The 15,513-nt window shown below is 23.0% G+C and overlaps 1 protein-coding gene and 1 long non-coding RNA gene across 2 annotated transcripts in view; one reads left to right on the top strand and one right to left on the bottom strand.

The window, feature by feature from the left end:
* LOC134826950 (WSCD family member AAEL009094) overlaps positions 1-15,513 on the top strand; it is a 76,622-nt gene that overhangs the window by 8,885 nt on the left and 52,224 nt on the right. The window lies entirely within an intron of this gene.
* Positions 6,056-6,535, bottom strand: LOC134827362 (uncharacterized). The gene is made up of 3 exons (XR_010161779.1): positions 6,418-6,535; positions 6,323-6,336; positions 6,056-6,262 (listed from the first exon to the last, which is right to left on the bottom strand). It is a non-coding gene; the product is annotated as an uncharacterized LOC134827362 (long non-coding RNA).

Below are 15,513 nucleotides of genomic sequence, written 5' to 3'. Positions count from 1 at the left end.
TCTGACCCGTTTTTCGCCCATAGGATAAAAATGAGAGAGAGAGCGAGCAAAGAGAACAAAGTTGCGATAAAATAAATTTTATGCTAGTGCAAACAAATATAATACCCTTTCACAGCCTGTTTTTTCTCTTTTTTTTTTACACATTATGTTCATTCATGACATGAAATATCAGGCATCGTTGGTCAATGTACACACGAGCACAGACATTATGTTAACATGGTAACTTGAATAAACATTTCTCGTCTATAATAAAAATAAAAAATATATTTCTATGTAGCTGAGTCTGCTTGGAGGATAATGTTTTATTAGTTGTACATATGAGTGCTCGACTATCGCCTCGGAATAAAGAAGGCAAGCAAACAACAAACATACAAACTAATAATAATATCGCAGTGTTTGTTCCTCGCTCCATGGCAGTGGAAAAAAAGTATAAGGCGGAATCATAGGAAGTTTAAAAACTGCATTTTATGTTCATTCATTTTATTATCAGGCCGGGTTTGTTGTTGTTGTTTTGCGTTGGATGACATGGCGTAGCATAACCTTTTCCTCTTTTGTGTCGACAGTCATAACGAAGCCAGATGATGTGATATTACTTTTGCGTTTTTTCAAAAAAGAGAATTTTTGAAAGGTTTCGTGTCTTTCATTCAAATTTTCTTATTAGTTTTCATTTTTACAAATTTTTAGTTTTTTCAACTCTTTAGTTTGGAACCTTTCTAATTTCTTAATTTTTTCAGATTCTTTAGTTTTAACAAATTTTTAGCTTTTCAATACTTAAAAACTAAAAAATTCCAAAAAATTATTTAAAAAATTTAAAACCTCAGAAATTCAAAAGTTTTAGATTAAAAAAATTTAAAAAAATTAAAAAAAAATTAAATTAAAAAAAAAAATATTTAATTGAAAAAAAATTTTAAAATTAAAAAAAAATTAAAAATTTAAAAAAAAAATTAGTAAAATTTTTTTTAAAGTACAAAATTAAAAAAAGTTTTGTCCAAATTAAAAATAAAAAAAATTTCGTTAAAAATAAAATTTTTAAAAATTAAAAAAAAAATTTAAAAAAAAAATTAAAAAAAAAATTTAAAAAATTAAAAAAAAAATTATGAATTTAATCATGAGAATTTTTGAAAAAAAAATTAGTAAAATTTAAAAAAAAAAATTACAAAATTAAAAAAAAAATTACAAAATTAAAAATAAAAAAATTTTAATTAAAAAAAAAAATTAAAAATTAAAAAAAAAATTAAAAATTAAAAAAAAATTTGACCATTTTTTTTAAAAAGATCTAAGAAATCAAAAAAAAAAATCAGAAAAATTTTAGCTTTCGAGTTTTTCATATTTTTTTTATTTTTCATAAAAAAAGTTTTTTCGTCTCTTCTCGACGACTTTCAAAACTTTTTTTCCTCTTCCCTGTTTTTTTTTCTCTTCAAATAAATAAAAACTAAGTATCAACTATGACTGACGACGACGACGATCGTGTCCTGTTACAAAAACTCGCTTTTTTCGCAAAACATTTTTACTATAAATTTCATTTTTATTTGCTCTAACTCTTTCACCCGAGAGCTGTGTGTGTGTGTATACATTTCATGTTTTATTACATTTTTGTTCACTCGTCGTCATGAAGCAACGTGCCCTGCGTTAAAGAGTGACATTACAATGATTATAATATAATTCCGCTTCATGTCCATCTCATCTTGTCACGACTTTGTAATATCATTTGGGAGATTTACAAAAAGTTTACAATTTTTTTTTGGGGAATGTAGGTCAAAATCTGACAAAAAAAGTCTCTCAGGACAAGTTTTTCCTCGTCGTCCATTTTTTTTCTCTGTTATTGTCATAAAAATAAAGTCATAGAGTGAGGAATAATTGGATGCAGGTGTTTGTTCTTGTTGTTATTTATAAATAAAACTGCCGCCAGCGAAGAGAGAGTACTTTTTGCAAGAGGAGAAAATCCAATTAAAACCTCTGTGCTCCCAGCTACGAGTCAAGGCAGTCTCTCAGCTCATCTGATTCGGTCAACTAATAAAGGCGCAAATTGCAAATTATTGTCGCTATCTCTCTCGTTCTCACTCGATCCGGTTTGAAAAATTATTTTCTTATCGTTCGAGCAGAGAGTGAATTTTTATCTGATAAAGGATTTTTTTTTTGAAATAGATTTTCACACAAATTCCAACAAAAACATTTTTTTTTGTCAACCATTTAATAATAAAGTACGTTTTCCTTTGTTTGCTTTTTTTCGTGCATTGTCTTCGTTTGGGAATGCGAAAGTGTTTTGTTTAACATATGGTCTCGTTTTTTTTTTTCATTTTCACTCGAACTCGAAACAGACAACAAAAAGATACCGTATCGCAGCGTACGACGAAAAACAGCTTTTATTGTTACAAAAGCCAGATAATCTAAACTCATTTGCATTGTACTTGTTTATTTTTTTTTGTTTATTCGGCGTTTCTCTAAGCTTCGAATTTTATGAGGATCGAGAAGGACACTTGAAGAAAAAAAAACGGCAGAAAAATATTTGGAGTTTATTTAAATAATAACATTTTTTTACATCTAAATGAGTTCATTGTTCACTTGTTTTGTGAATTTTTTTTTGTTTGTTTGCGTTTCGTTTGTGAATAATTAGTGTTTCTCTAATTTTTTTTTTGAATTAATTTTTTTTAAATTTAAATTTTATATGGTTTAAAAAAATTAATTAATTTAAAATAAATTTTGAAAAAAATTAAAAATCAGTAACTGTTTGAAAAATTTATTTAAAATTAAATTAAATTTTAATTTTTTAAATTAATTTTCTAAATTCGAATAAAGTATTTTTCTTCTTAAATTAAAATGAAAATTAATTAAAAAATAAAAATTAAATTAATTATTAAATTAATATTTATTTTAACTTAAGAATTTTTTATAAAAAAATTAATAATGTAAAAAATTAAAATAATTTAAAACAATAAAAACAAAATTAATTAAATTTTTAAATAAAAAATAAATAAATAAATTTTTAATAGTAAAAAATAGTTTATAATACTTTTAATTTTTTTATTTAAATTATTTAATTTTAAATTTAATATTTGTTCTTCTAAAAAAAAATTAAAATAATAAAATAAATAAATTGAATAAATTAAATAAATAAAAAAAAATATTAAAAAAAATCAAATTTTGTAATTTATATGCTTGGTTTGAATTAATTGGAATTTGATTGAATTTTGATGACCTAAAATTTTAAAAGTTGATTTAAAAATAAATCAATTTAAAAAAAATCAGGTCAATAAAAAATTATTTTGAATAAAATTAAATTTATAGTATTATTAAATAATAAAAATTTAATTATAATTCCTACTTTAAACTGTTCTTATTTTTTTAAATAAATAATTTATATTTAATTATAATAATTAGCTACCTTATGAATTAAAAAATTAATTTTTTTTCAAAAAAAAAAAAAAAAAAATAAAAAAAAAATAAAAAAAATAAATAAATAAAAAAATATTTAAATAAAAAAATAATTCTAATTTAATTATAAAAATTAAATTACTATCATATTTTTATTTTTTTTAATTTTCTAAATTAAAATGAATAATAAAATAAAAAATTTTAAAATTAATAAAAATTAATAAAATTAAAAATTAAAAAAAAGTTTAAATTTTGAAAGAAAAAAAATTAAATTAATTTAGAAAAATAAATAAATTTTTTAATTAATTTTAAGACAATTTTTAAATAAAAACTTTCAAATTTTTTTTTTAATTTCGTAAAAAAATTTTTTTCACAATTTTTGCACTTAACACGTTTCATATTAAAAAAACAAGAGCAGCGTCAATATCAACAGAACGAACAAACAAGCAAGCAAAAAAAAGTTACTACGCATAAAATTAATGAATTCATTTATTTCTGTTAAAGTTCAATTAGTTTTTCCCATATTTTTTCCTCTTCACATAGAAATTCGCAGAAAAAGACGAAGACAATAAAATGAAATAAAATAAAGAAAGCTGTTACCTCAGACATCAAGATGTTACTTTTTCGCATTCATTTGATGATGAATTAGTTTGTCCGTTTTTTTTTGTTTCAGCTTTTTTTTTTGGCATGTCATCTGCCGGAATGTTTTGTCATCATCATAATCATCTTCATTTTCATTCGTCCTTGTTCATCGTGACACGAACTCAATTTCTCTCGCAATTCCCCGTTCTCATCAAATTTTGAAGTTTTTTTTTCATTTAATAATAAAGTGCATAACTTTCGAAGTATTAGATTGAAACGTGAAAAAAAAATATGAAAAAAAAGTTTTATGCGGAACGGTTGTGTTTGACTGACTGACAACACTCGTTCTTCATTTGACATGTTTGTTAAGAGTTTTTTCCACTAAACATCACATAAAATGATGAAAAGTTGTTCCCGCGTAGAATCTTGTTTATTATCATAAAGAGCAATCGCTTTTAGTTATATTTTTCCGAGTTTTATGAGCGTGAACGTGTGTTTTTGTGACACACAGAAAAAAAAAATAAAAAAATTAATAGTAGAAAATGCTTGTAAATAATTATTATTACAACTTTTCAGTGAAGCATGCTAATGATTATTAAAAAAAAAATAGAAAAAAAAAAATTTTTTTTATAAAAAAATGAATCACAGTGAAATTTACCTCCCATGGGGAGTCTCGGCTGGCATGGCGATGATATGATTGTTTTGCGAGACAGAAACAACGTGAGGGATTATTGCAAAAACATTTAAAAAAAATTAAATTACTTTTTAAATTGCTTTACAAGTTGGACTATCATGTCGCGAATATGTACCTAAATAATTATAATTAGTCGAGGGTGAATAACATTTTAAAATTTATTGGTCTTTAAAAATTAAATAAATAAATAAACAAAATTAATTAATGAAAAATGATGAAATAAATATTTACTTATTGATTTTTTTTTATTTGAATAAACTTTTGAAAAATAAATAAAGTTTGAAACTAATTAAATAAAGTCATTAATAATTTATAATTAAAAAAGTTAATTTAATTAATTAATTTATTTATTTTTTTATAAAGTAATTTTAAAGAATTGAAAAAAAATTAATAAATAAAAATAAAATTAATTTTAAAATTTTTTTATTTTATTAAATTTTAATTAATGAAACATTATGAAATTATTTATTTTTGTTTCCAAAAGTTAAAAAATAATTTTAATTAATTAAATAAAAAAATAAAATTAATTAATAATTAAATATAAATTAATTAATTGAATTTTTCTTATTATTTAATTAAAAAAAAATTATTTAATTTTTTTAATTTATAATTATTTATTGAACTAAAAATAAAACAAAAATAAAAAAGTTAAAAAATAATTTAAATTAATTAAATAAAAAAGTTAAAAAATAATTTAAATTAATTAAATAAAAAAATAATAAAATTAAAATTCAATAAATTAAATTAAAAAATGAATATAAATTAATTAATTTATTTTTTCTTTAAATATTATTATTTTATTTAATTTATTTATTAAAACTTTTAATTTAATTTAATTTTGAATTCATAATTGATAATTTTAGTTAAATAATTAATAATTAAAAAAAATCAAATTTATTCCAAAAAGTAAAGAAAAATAATTTATTAAAAAAAAATAAAATAAAATAAAATTAATTAAAAATTAATAATATTAAATTAATTTTTTTCTTTATTATGAAATTTAATATTAATAAATAATTTTATTAATAATTATTTTTTAGATTAAAAAAAAATTAAATTTAAAAATTATTAACACAAAAATTCATCACAAAAAATTTATTCCGCAGAATAAAATTCCCTATAAGAAAAAACCATGTATATAGATATATCTAATTTTGTGTATAAAGCTATACTAAAAGTATGTATATTTAATATGAAGAAAAAAAGGAATTAGATATATCTTTATACATGATTTCATACATGGATTCATAGCTATGGTTTTATACATGGTTATATACCTACATGGTTTTGTCTGGATGGTTTGTGCAGGTTTTTTAGGTTTTCATGCAATTTAAATTCGTTTTTCACTTTACTTAAGTTCATTTATTTATACAAAATTTTTTTCGAACAATTTTTTGAATTATCTGTTGCTGAAATCCTTTCTGTAGATTGGGCTGACTCGTCGTTACAGTACAATTCCTCCTAAGTGCTGCCGGCAACTTTATTTGTCTAAAAATACCTAAATTTGCAAAAAAAGAAAAAAAAAGTAAAATAAAAATTTCGAAAATATAAAAGTTTACTTACCATACGAGAGCCCGAAGTTTTTCCATCTCAAGTTACCATGTAGAACAGGATCTAATGGAGAAAAAAATTTTTATATCAAACCAAAATATTGCAATTTTTATAAATTCTTACCTTTTATGTTTGTCCTACAAGACAGGAAATTTCATGATCAGGTACAATTTTTTAATATTTTCTTTTAATTTTTTTTTTCAAAAGTAGGTACATACCTATTCTTACATTTTTAAGGTTTTTTTAAAAACTTTTTTAAACTCACATTTTTTATATTTTTTTAATTTCACATTTTTTTAAATTTTTGTTTCAAAAAAAGCTTGTCCTCTCCCTTTGAAAGTTTCCCAAAGACTGCCGGCAATTTGAACAACTCTGTGTATATTACTATGTATATAACTATAGTATATTACTATGTATATAACTATAGTAATATACATGGATATATTATACACATTATTGTAGTTTTTCAAAGTTTAAATATCCCCGTGTATAAAACTATATCTAAAATATGTATTTATACACCTCGATATACACGATTACTTTTGGCTCAAAATTACCATGTATAAAACCATATATAAAACCATATTTTAATACATGTACACAATTGAACTATAGATATATCAATGGATTTATACATATATTTATACATGAATAACGCCTATAGTCACTTATACATGTATTTATACATAGTCCATATTTCCGATAGGGTTGAAACATTAAAAAAAAATACCGCAAATAATAACAATTATTAGAAATTTATGTTAGCTGTAAATTTCCATCGTTCAAACATTTTTTTTTCTATTTTAATTCCACGAATTGATCCTAAATAAATTAAATTAATAAATTGGATGCATAAAATGTTCAAACAAATTAAAATAAAATATTTTTCCCAAAAAAAAATCCAAAAAAGCAATAAAAATATTTCAATCGAACAAATATTTCATTTTCAAGTTACAATTTAGAATATGGATGATGGGGTTTATTTGCGGCAAGGTTGGGTGTGAGAAAATGTGGGTGTCATGGTTTTGTTTTTGGTTTGCTCGTTCAATGATTTGCACTTTAAAATGTTACTTGAGTGGTTTCGGAATAGACATGACAAGAGATTTTATTGCTCTTTTAGAGGACTTTTTGTTTCAATGTCAAATTTTCAGGACCTTTTTTTGTTGTTGCGAATTTGAACTTGTTGACAATTTTTTGCTTTTTTAATGAGGCTTGAATAAATAAAATAAAATAACTGTGAGTGCTTTTTTGTCAGAAAATTTAATTTTCGTCTCATAAGGTTTTATGAGAGAATGCATGAGAAAATTCTTCAGTCATGTCAATTACCTTTAGACTCATGTTTCGTTTTGACTTTTTCATATCGCACGTGCGATTCGCTGAATTTTCTCGGTAAACATCGTAGTAAACTAATTACTTGTATGTTGATTGTTGATCTATGTCATCTTATCAACGTGACAACTTTGCCATTAGAGGAATTAATGAGCTTTCAAGAAAAAATATTTTTTTCTGATAGAAGTTTTTTTCGTAGTGCGAAGCATTTGAAATTGGATCTTCGAGAAATTTGAGCTTTTTTTGTTGAATAAGATAAAAAAATGATAAATTTTATCTCTGAAGATTTTTAAAATTTATCTTCGTCAAGTTTTTCATCAAAAAAAAATTCGTCAATTTTTTTAAAAAATTAAAAAAATAAATAAAAAAAAATGAATAAAAAAATAAATAAAAAAAATAAAAAAAAAAAAAAAAAATAAAAAAAAAAATAAATAAAATAAAGTATAAAAAAATAGAAATAAAAAAAAAATCAAAAGAAATCGATACAAAAAATCTAAAAAAAACTTTTCCATGTCCATTTAATTTTCAACATGTGGCTTCCAAGATAACGTTATTCATTAAAAGTTACATGAAAACAATTTTTCCTTGCCAAACATAAGATCGTTATCAATTTCACTTCGAGCTATTTTCAGACAAATTTTTTTTTCGGCACGGAGACAGTTGACTCCATTGAAAAAAAAAACGCAGAGATAACAATCGCTAAGCCATTAATAAATCCTAAAAATAACATTTGGTGACAGCCGTAATTATTATTAAAGATTCTTTGTGAAAGCTCCCACGTAGAAACACACAGTTAATTTTAATTTAGTTCCTTTTCTGTCAATTTTTTTCGCTTTTATTATTAATTCTGATGTTTATGTAACTCTTCACGTCGTTACACGTTTTTATTGTATTTTGTTTTTTCACCCCCGTTTTTTTTTCTGAAATAGTTTTTTTTTTCGTATTTACCGACGACATAGCAACTCGGCGTGATTATTGTTGTTATTATTTTTGTGTTGTTGTTATCACCCAGGTTTAGTAAAAGCGATTGTCATTCGATCCAACAAAACTGAAAAAAAAAGTTTATTGACGTAAAAAAATATTTATCTTTTTTTTTTGTGCAAATAAAAATGTTTCAAACAAATATTGCTTATTCAAAAAGCGTAAAGTTTAAAAAGTAGTTTATTACAGAGAGAGAGAGAGCTATTTAGCGATTTATTTGTATGATATAGGCAAATATAGTTAAATGAAAAAAAAAATGTTTTTTGAGTGAAAAATTTACTTAATCGCATTTTTATTAATTTAAAATAAAAAAAAATAATTAATTTAATTAAATTAAATTATTTTAATTGTCATAAAAAAATATTTATATTTATTTAACGAAAATTTATTTGTTTTTTTATAGAAAATTTTTTTTTTTTTAAATTTTATTTATTTTTTTTTGAAGTTTAAAATTTTTTTATTAAAATTTTATTAAAATATTAATTTCAATCAAATTTTAATTTATTTTAAAGTTGTATTTTATTAAATTTTCTTTAAATATTTTTTTTTAAATTTTTTATTAATACTTTTTTTTATTTAATTAAAAAAATTTAAATAAAATATTAGGCAAATTAAAATATTTAAAATATTTATAAATTTAAATTAAAAAAAAAATTTAATTAATTTTTAGTTTTTTTTATGAATATTTTTTTACTGTCTTTGGCTTTATTTTTTAATTTTTTAATTAAATTAAATTACATTAAAGAAGTAAAAAAATATACTTTTTAAAAAAAATTATTTTAAAAAATATGAAAAATAAATAAATAAATTAAAAAATGAAAAATATTAAAATTAATGTTAAAATTTTTTTTTATATAATTATTTTAAAACATGAATTTTTATTTATTTTAAAAATTTAAAAAAAAATTATTTTTTAAATTTTAGTTTTTAAAAATTAAAAAATTTTTTTTATTTATTTGAAAATTTATTTATCAATTTTAAAACAGACAGATAAAAAAACTTTCAAAATAGAATTTTTATATTTTTTTTAATCGCGAAACGATCTTAAAAACAAAATAAAATATACCCTGGAAACGCAAAATTGTTTTCCGGTGTTGTTTTTCAACTCGAAGTAGAATCACAAATTGCATTTTTCTGTTATTTAAAAAAATAAAAAAAAATATATATGAATATGGGGCAATTATTTCTATTGTTATTTTCATCACTTTTTGAACAATGAAATGCTTTGAACTTAATAAAATAAATGTGAAAAAAATAAAAATTTTATAAAATAATTTTTTTACCCGGAAAGCAAATGTATTTGCTCGAAAAAAAAAATAATAAAAATCCCAGCAAGAATAAACAAACGAGCTAAAAATAAAAATATCCCTCCGAAAATTGGATGTAAATTTAATCAAATCTCTGATTTTTATTCAAGCGCTTTTTTCCTTTTTAGCTCGTTTTTTTATTTGTTTCTATCATCATCATCATTTTTATTGCTGTATCTACCTTTTATTATTATTGGCAGCGTAACGGGTAAACAAAAGAAGACAAAATCCAATCCAATATTCGCTCAAAAAAAAAAACAAGCAATTTTTTTCACTTCGGCAAAAAAAAATTTGATTCCTTCATCATAAATTTTATTGCATTTGACAGTTTTTTTCCTCGTTCCTTTTTTTTTAGAGTTGCTGCAAAAAATCGCAAAAATAACTTTTATTGTTTCGACGCGACAAATAACTCCACGCCACGAGATCCAATAAAAGTTACGAGATGTGGCCAATCATATCATTGCGCGATAATAAAAAGTTGAGCAATTTTCTGTCCTCGTCGTGTGTTTGAGACAGATTTGTTGTTTATGGCTGTCGATGTTGTTGTTCTTGTAATAAATCAATGATAAAATTAAATTATATCGATGGAGAGAAACCCGTTTCTGACCCAATTGATTGTCAGGCAATTGCCTTCGAGTGCAAAGTAAATAAAGCGGAAGCGAGTAAAATTTTCCGATCCAACAACTCGCCTTTGCCTGGCAGTCAAAAAAAAAAGCTTATCTTCCTAATTAAATATCGATATTTTTTCTCACAAGAAAAGTTTTTTTTTTCGAGAGTTTAATTTAGTTTGAGCTTATCCTGTGTGTGTGACAAAATATGCTGCATCACATTTAGTTAGTGTTAAGTGTCAAGAAACTTGTGCAATGTGCATCGTTTGAGAAGATGCAGAAGAAGAAAATGAAAAAGAGAGGAAAAGTGAGATAAATGTGTTATGTGCAAGTTAGTTATCGTATTTAGCTGTCTAAAAATTTTCCTTCTAAAAAGTTTAAATTGTCTTTTGTTCATTTTTCTCATCGTTACAAAGCTCTTTCAATCAAAAAGGCGTTAATTTTGTAATTTGAAAGCTGAGTTTCAACTCTTTTCTAAATTAAATGAATTTTGTACAGAAACCTTCTTAGAGTTCAGAGAAATAATTTACAAAAAACCGCTCAGAGATTCGTGAAACAGAACTTGAGTTATTGCGTTACAAAGCTTGTATGGAAAATGCATACAAACTTTGAAATGCTATAACTCAAGTTTTGCTTCACGAATCTCAATGAGGTTTTTTGTAATGTATTTCTGTTAATTAAGAGAAGGTTTCTGTGCAGTTTCAGTACGAAAAATTTATGGATAAGCTCATGAAAAATTATATGAACAAAAAAAAAATAACTTTTAATTTTTTTTATTAATTGCATACTTTCAGGAGTTAATTTTTTGTCATGAAACTCTAACTAAAAGTTAGAAAAGCCTAATTGCAATTTTTTATGATAAAAAGCTTTTATAAAAAAAAATAAAAACCAGCATTAAAAGTTTAAAAATAAATCCTTGAGGAATTAAATTCCCTTCTTTTCAACTTACAAGGCATCGTACCTCTTCAACTTACTGAGGCAATCTAATAAAAAGTCGTAAGTGTGTGTGGATCGCCTCGAACCTTTTTTCCTCAAAAAAAAAAAAAATTGTCTCTTTCTATTGAAAGACGACAAATGTGTGACAAAGAAAATTTTAGCCAAACCAAAAGAGTGAGTCTAATTGAAAATTCGTTAAACCGCATGACCTTTTAAATAAAATATGTAAAAGCAGTCATTGTCATTTTCGTAAGTAATTGTAATTCTTTTGTATAATATTTTGCCTTCTACGGAAACGCTAAGAGATATAAAATGTCACTCCTTTTGTTTGGAAGAAGGCTTTTGAAATGTTTTGCAAAGCACAAAATATCAAGAAATTCCGAGAAAATTTATGTAAAAAAATGTTGATGGGATAAGATTTCACTTTGCTTTGTTCTCTTCAGCAGTTAGAAGAAAAAAAAACGAAGTTAATGGAAGAATGAGGAAAATGGAAAAATCTTTCAAGAATCTTTCAAGCTTGGAACAAAGTCGGAAATTCACATGAATTAATCGAAGAAAAAAGATGAAGAGATGACGGTCGTTATCCGATTAAATGGGTCTGGCATTTAACCTGTGTAGGTTTTTTTTTTGTTTTTTTCCAGTCTAGACTTTTTGTTCTCATTTTTTTTTGGCGTAAACAAAAAAAAATCGTTTGAAGCGATGAAAAAATTAGGATTTTTTGATGAAACATAAAAAATTATGAGAAAGGATTTTTAAGGCGATCATTGAACCATTGTAAAGGTTTCCATTTCACGCAAAATTAGGTTATTCTAATGGAAATGAGCTTTTAAAGCGATTTTCAATGAAACTCATTAATTTTTTTTCTTTTTTCTTGAATTTTGATGAGATATTGATAAAAATATTTTTAACGGATTATTTTTCAAATTGACGTTTGAAAAATTTTTATCAGTTTTTCTTTATAATTCAAGAATTTAAATTAAAATTTCTAAAAGATTTTCAATTAGGAATAAAAATGAAAAATTTTAAAAATGTCACAACTGTCAATTCAAAAAATTTCCGTTAAAATTCATAATTTAAATTTTGAAAAAATTTTTATAATAAAAATATTTTATTATAAAAATAAGATTTTATGAAAAATTAAAATTATGAGATTCTAACGGAAATTTTTTGAATTGAAAGATTTTGAAAAAAAAAATTCAAATTTTTTGAACGTTAGAAGGTTTGTTAATTTAAAAAATTTCCGTTAAAATATCAAAATTTCATTTTTTCATAAAAAATTTGAGGAAATATTAAATTATGAATTTTAACGGATCTTTTTTTGAATTGACAGATTTTAAAAAAATTAAGGAAAATTTAAATTATGAGATTTTAACGGAAATTTTTTGAATTGACAGTTAACAAAAAATTTGAAAATTTATCATTTTTTTTAAATTTTTTCACGTAAGAAGGTTGTTTTTACTACAAACCCAAAATTTGAACGCTAAATCAACAAAGACGAAAACAAATTTTCGCTTCCCATCCCCCAATGTTTTGGTTGCGCTCCAATGTTTTTGTTTTGTTCCCTCTTCTCAACTCCTTTCATTAAATTTAACTTTATAATTAACACTGAACGAAACAAAAAGCTGTTTATAATTGGTTTGTTCTTTCACTTTGTGTTTCCTGGATGGATCGCATGGCGCCGTAACTCAACTATAGTTTGACGAAAAAAAAAGTTTCTCTTCAAAAATTGGCAACTCGTTTCACAGCAACTCATTAAGCAATCGTCTCTTTAATAAGTTGTTGTTAGTTTGTTTGAGAATGAAAAAAACGACGTGGAAAATTATATTATAATTAATGTTCGGGGCATCCTGTCGACAGAGACGAAAAAATGTCGTTCCGGAACAATTTAATAATAAAAAAATTTTCAAGCAAAAGAGCCGGATATGACAATAAATTAAAATGGGTAAAAATTTTTCTCATCATGTCTCGGCTCGTCTCTCGTTCTCGGTCCTTTGTCAAAAATAAATTGATTGAAAACTAATTATTTGAATATAAATTGGACGAAATCTCCTCTCCGAACATGAGAGAGTTAATTAAAATAATGAAATTCGGTCGATTGATCTCCTTTTTGAGGCAAGTTTTTCGGTCTCTTAAGTGAAAGTAAATAACAATCAGAGCGTAGAATGAGGAATTTTCAATTTTATTTACTCAAACTCACACACAAGAAATGTCACAAGCTGTCACTTCATTTCACTTTGAAGGTTCTTCGTGTTATTTTTTTCTGAAGAGTATCTTCGCAAGTCTATCTTTCTCGTGACTTGTTTATCGCCCGTTAGAGAATGGGGGCACTTAATCGATAATAATAATGAATTTAATGAAAATGGGAGTCGTGTCAATATTTGGACAAATTGATTTTTATTTTTTTGCTGCCTACTTAAAAAAAAAATCAAGAGCTTAGAAGAAGAGGAGAAAAAAAGTTTATCTTTTACTTCAAATTACTCTCATACTTTGACCGTCGACTTTTACAAAGGAAAATTATTTTTATAACATTTTTCTTGTAAATAAAATTATTTTTAAACAAAGCTGCGGGACTTAGTCGTTTTGACAGTGAGTGGCGTAAAATATGAGTAATAAATGAACGAACGCCGCATAAAATCCATAACTTCCATTTTTTTTGGAGTATTATAAATAATAATAATGATTTAGCATGCAATAATTTTTTACAAAATATTTTGAGCGAGAAAAAACAGACAAGAAAAAAAAAACGAAGAAGAAAGGAGACGAACAACAAACATTTGGTAATATTAACTTTATTGCCTTTGGAAGTCTTTAGCTTCTTCGGTAGAAAGGCATGAAGAAAAAACAAAATAAAAAAATATTTTTTTCCTTTTATTTTTTCTCTTCACCTCATTACTTTTAAAATGAAAATGAGATTTTTTTTGTGAAATTAAAAAAAAGGTTTGAGTGTATTTTGAATATTTTTATTTTAAAAATTTTAAGTCAAATTTTCACATTTTTAAAAACAAATGAAATTTTCAAAAAATTTTAAAATTATTTCTATTAAGAAATTTTATAGGTTTAAAAATAAATTAAAATATACGATAGATGGCTCTTTAGATAATTAAGAAGCGATGTTGGGTGTTAGAAGCCTCCAAATTTTTTTTTATTTTCGTTAATTATCTTTTTCTAAGTGTAAAATATGCAAACAAGAATTTAAAAATTATTTTTAAATTCAATAGATGGCACTTTAGATAACTTACAAGCGATGTTGGGTATTAAAAGCGATAAAAGCCTCCAAATTTATTTTTTATTTTCGTTAATTATTTTAACAAAAAAAAAAAAAATAAATAAATAAATAAGTAAAAAAAATAAAATTATATATCTAAATAAATATAAAATTAAAAAAAAATGAAATTATTTGAATATTTTTATTTTAAAATTTTTGAATCACTTTAAAAAAAATGAAACTAAAATTCAAAAATTTTTAAATTTTTTTCTATTACGAAATTATACAGCTTTTATGAAAAATCTGAATAAACTGTCAATAGATGGCGCTTTAAATTTTTTGTAAGCTTTTTTTTATTTAAAAGCAATATTTTTTCGTAAATTATCATTTTGAAGTATAAAATACTCAAAAAAAGAGCTGAAAATTTTTTTTTCAAGTCTATAGATTTTTTTGGATCAGCGCCATCTATTTGAGAAAAAATTATTTAAAAGCGCAATCTATTGATTTTTTTAAATTTTTGTTTTCTTTTAGATTTAAAAAATAGAAAAAAAAAATAAAAACCTTCAAATTCTTTGAAATTTTCAAATTGAACTAAATTTCCATAAAAAAAAAGAAAAATAAATTACAATTAAAAAAATAAAAAATAAATAAATTTTAGCCAAATTCTTAAAAAAGAATTAAATTTAAATTTTTAAACTTTTAATTTTAATTCGTTAATACAGACATCCATTAAAACGAATATTTTTCCGCAAAAAAGAAAAATCTTGACACGCGCTAAAAAAATGAAATAAATACAACAACACAAAAAAATAAGTATAAAACTTGTTACGCCTGAAATTCTTGTTTGTTCTTTCTCATCTTCTTCAGCTACCCATTCTGTGATTTGTTTGTTGTTGTTAATGTTTTATTTTTTTCATCTTTTTTTTTTCGCTTCACTCTTATGAAATA

This window comes from Culicoides brevitarsis, chromosome 1 (genome assembly GCF_036172545.1).
Source record: "Culicoides brevitarsis isolate CSIRO-B50_1 chromosome 1, AGI_CSIRO_Cbre_v1, whole genome shotgun sequence".
In the NCBI taxonomy this organism is placed as follows: Eukaryota; Metazoa; Arthropoda; class Insecta; order Diptera; family Ceratopogonidae; genus Culicoides; species Culicoides brevitarsis.
Note: the sequence above shows the minus strand (reverse complement) of the source record. Positions and strands in the feature narration are given on the sequence as shown.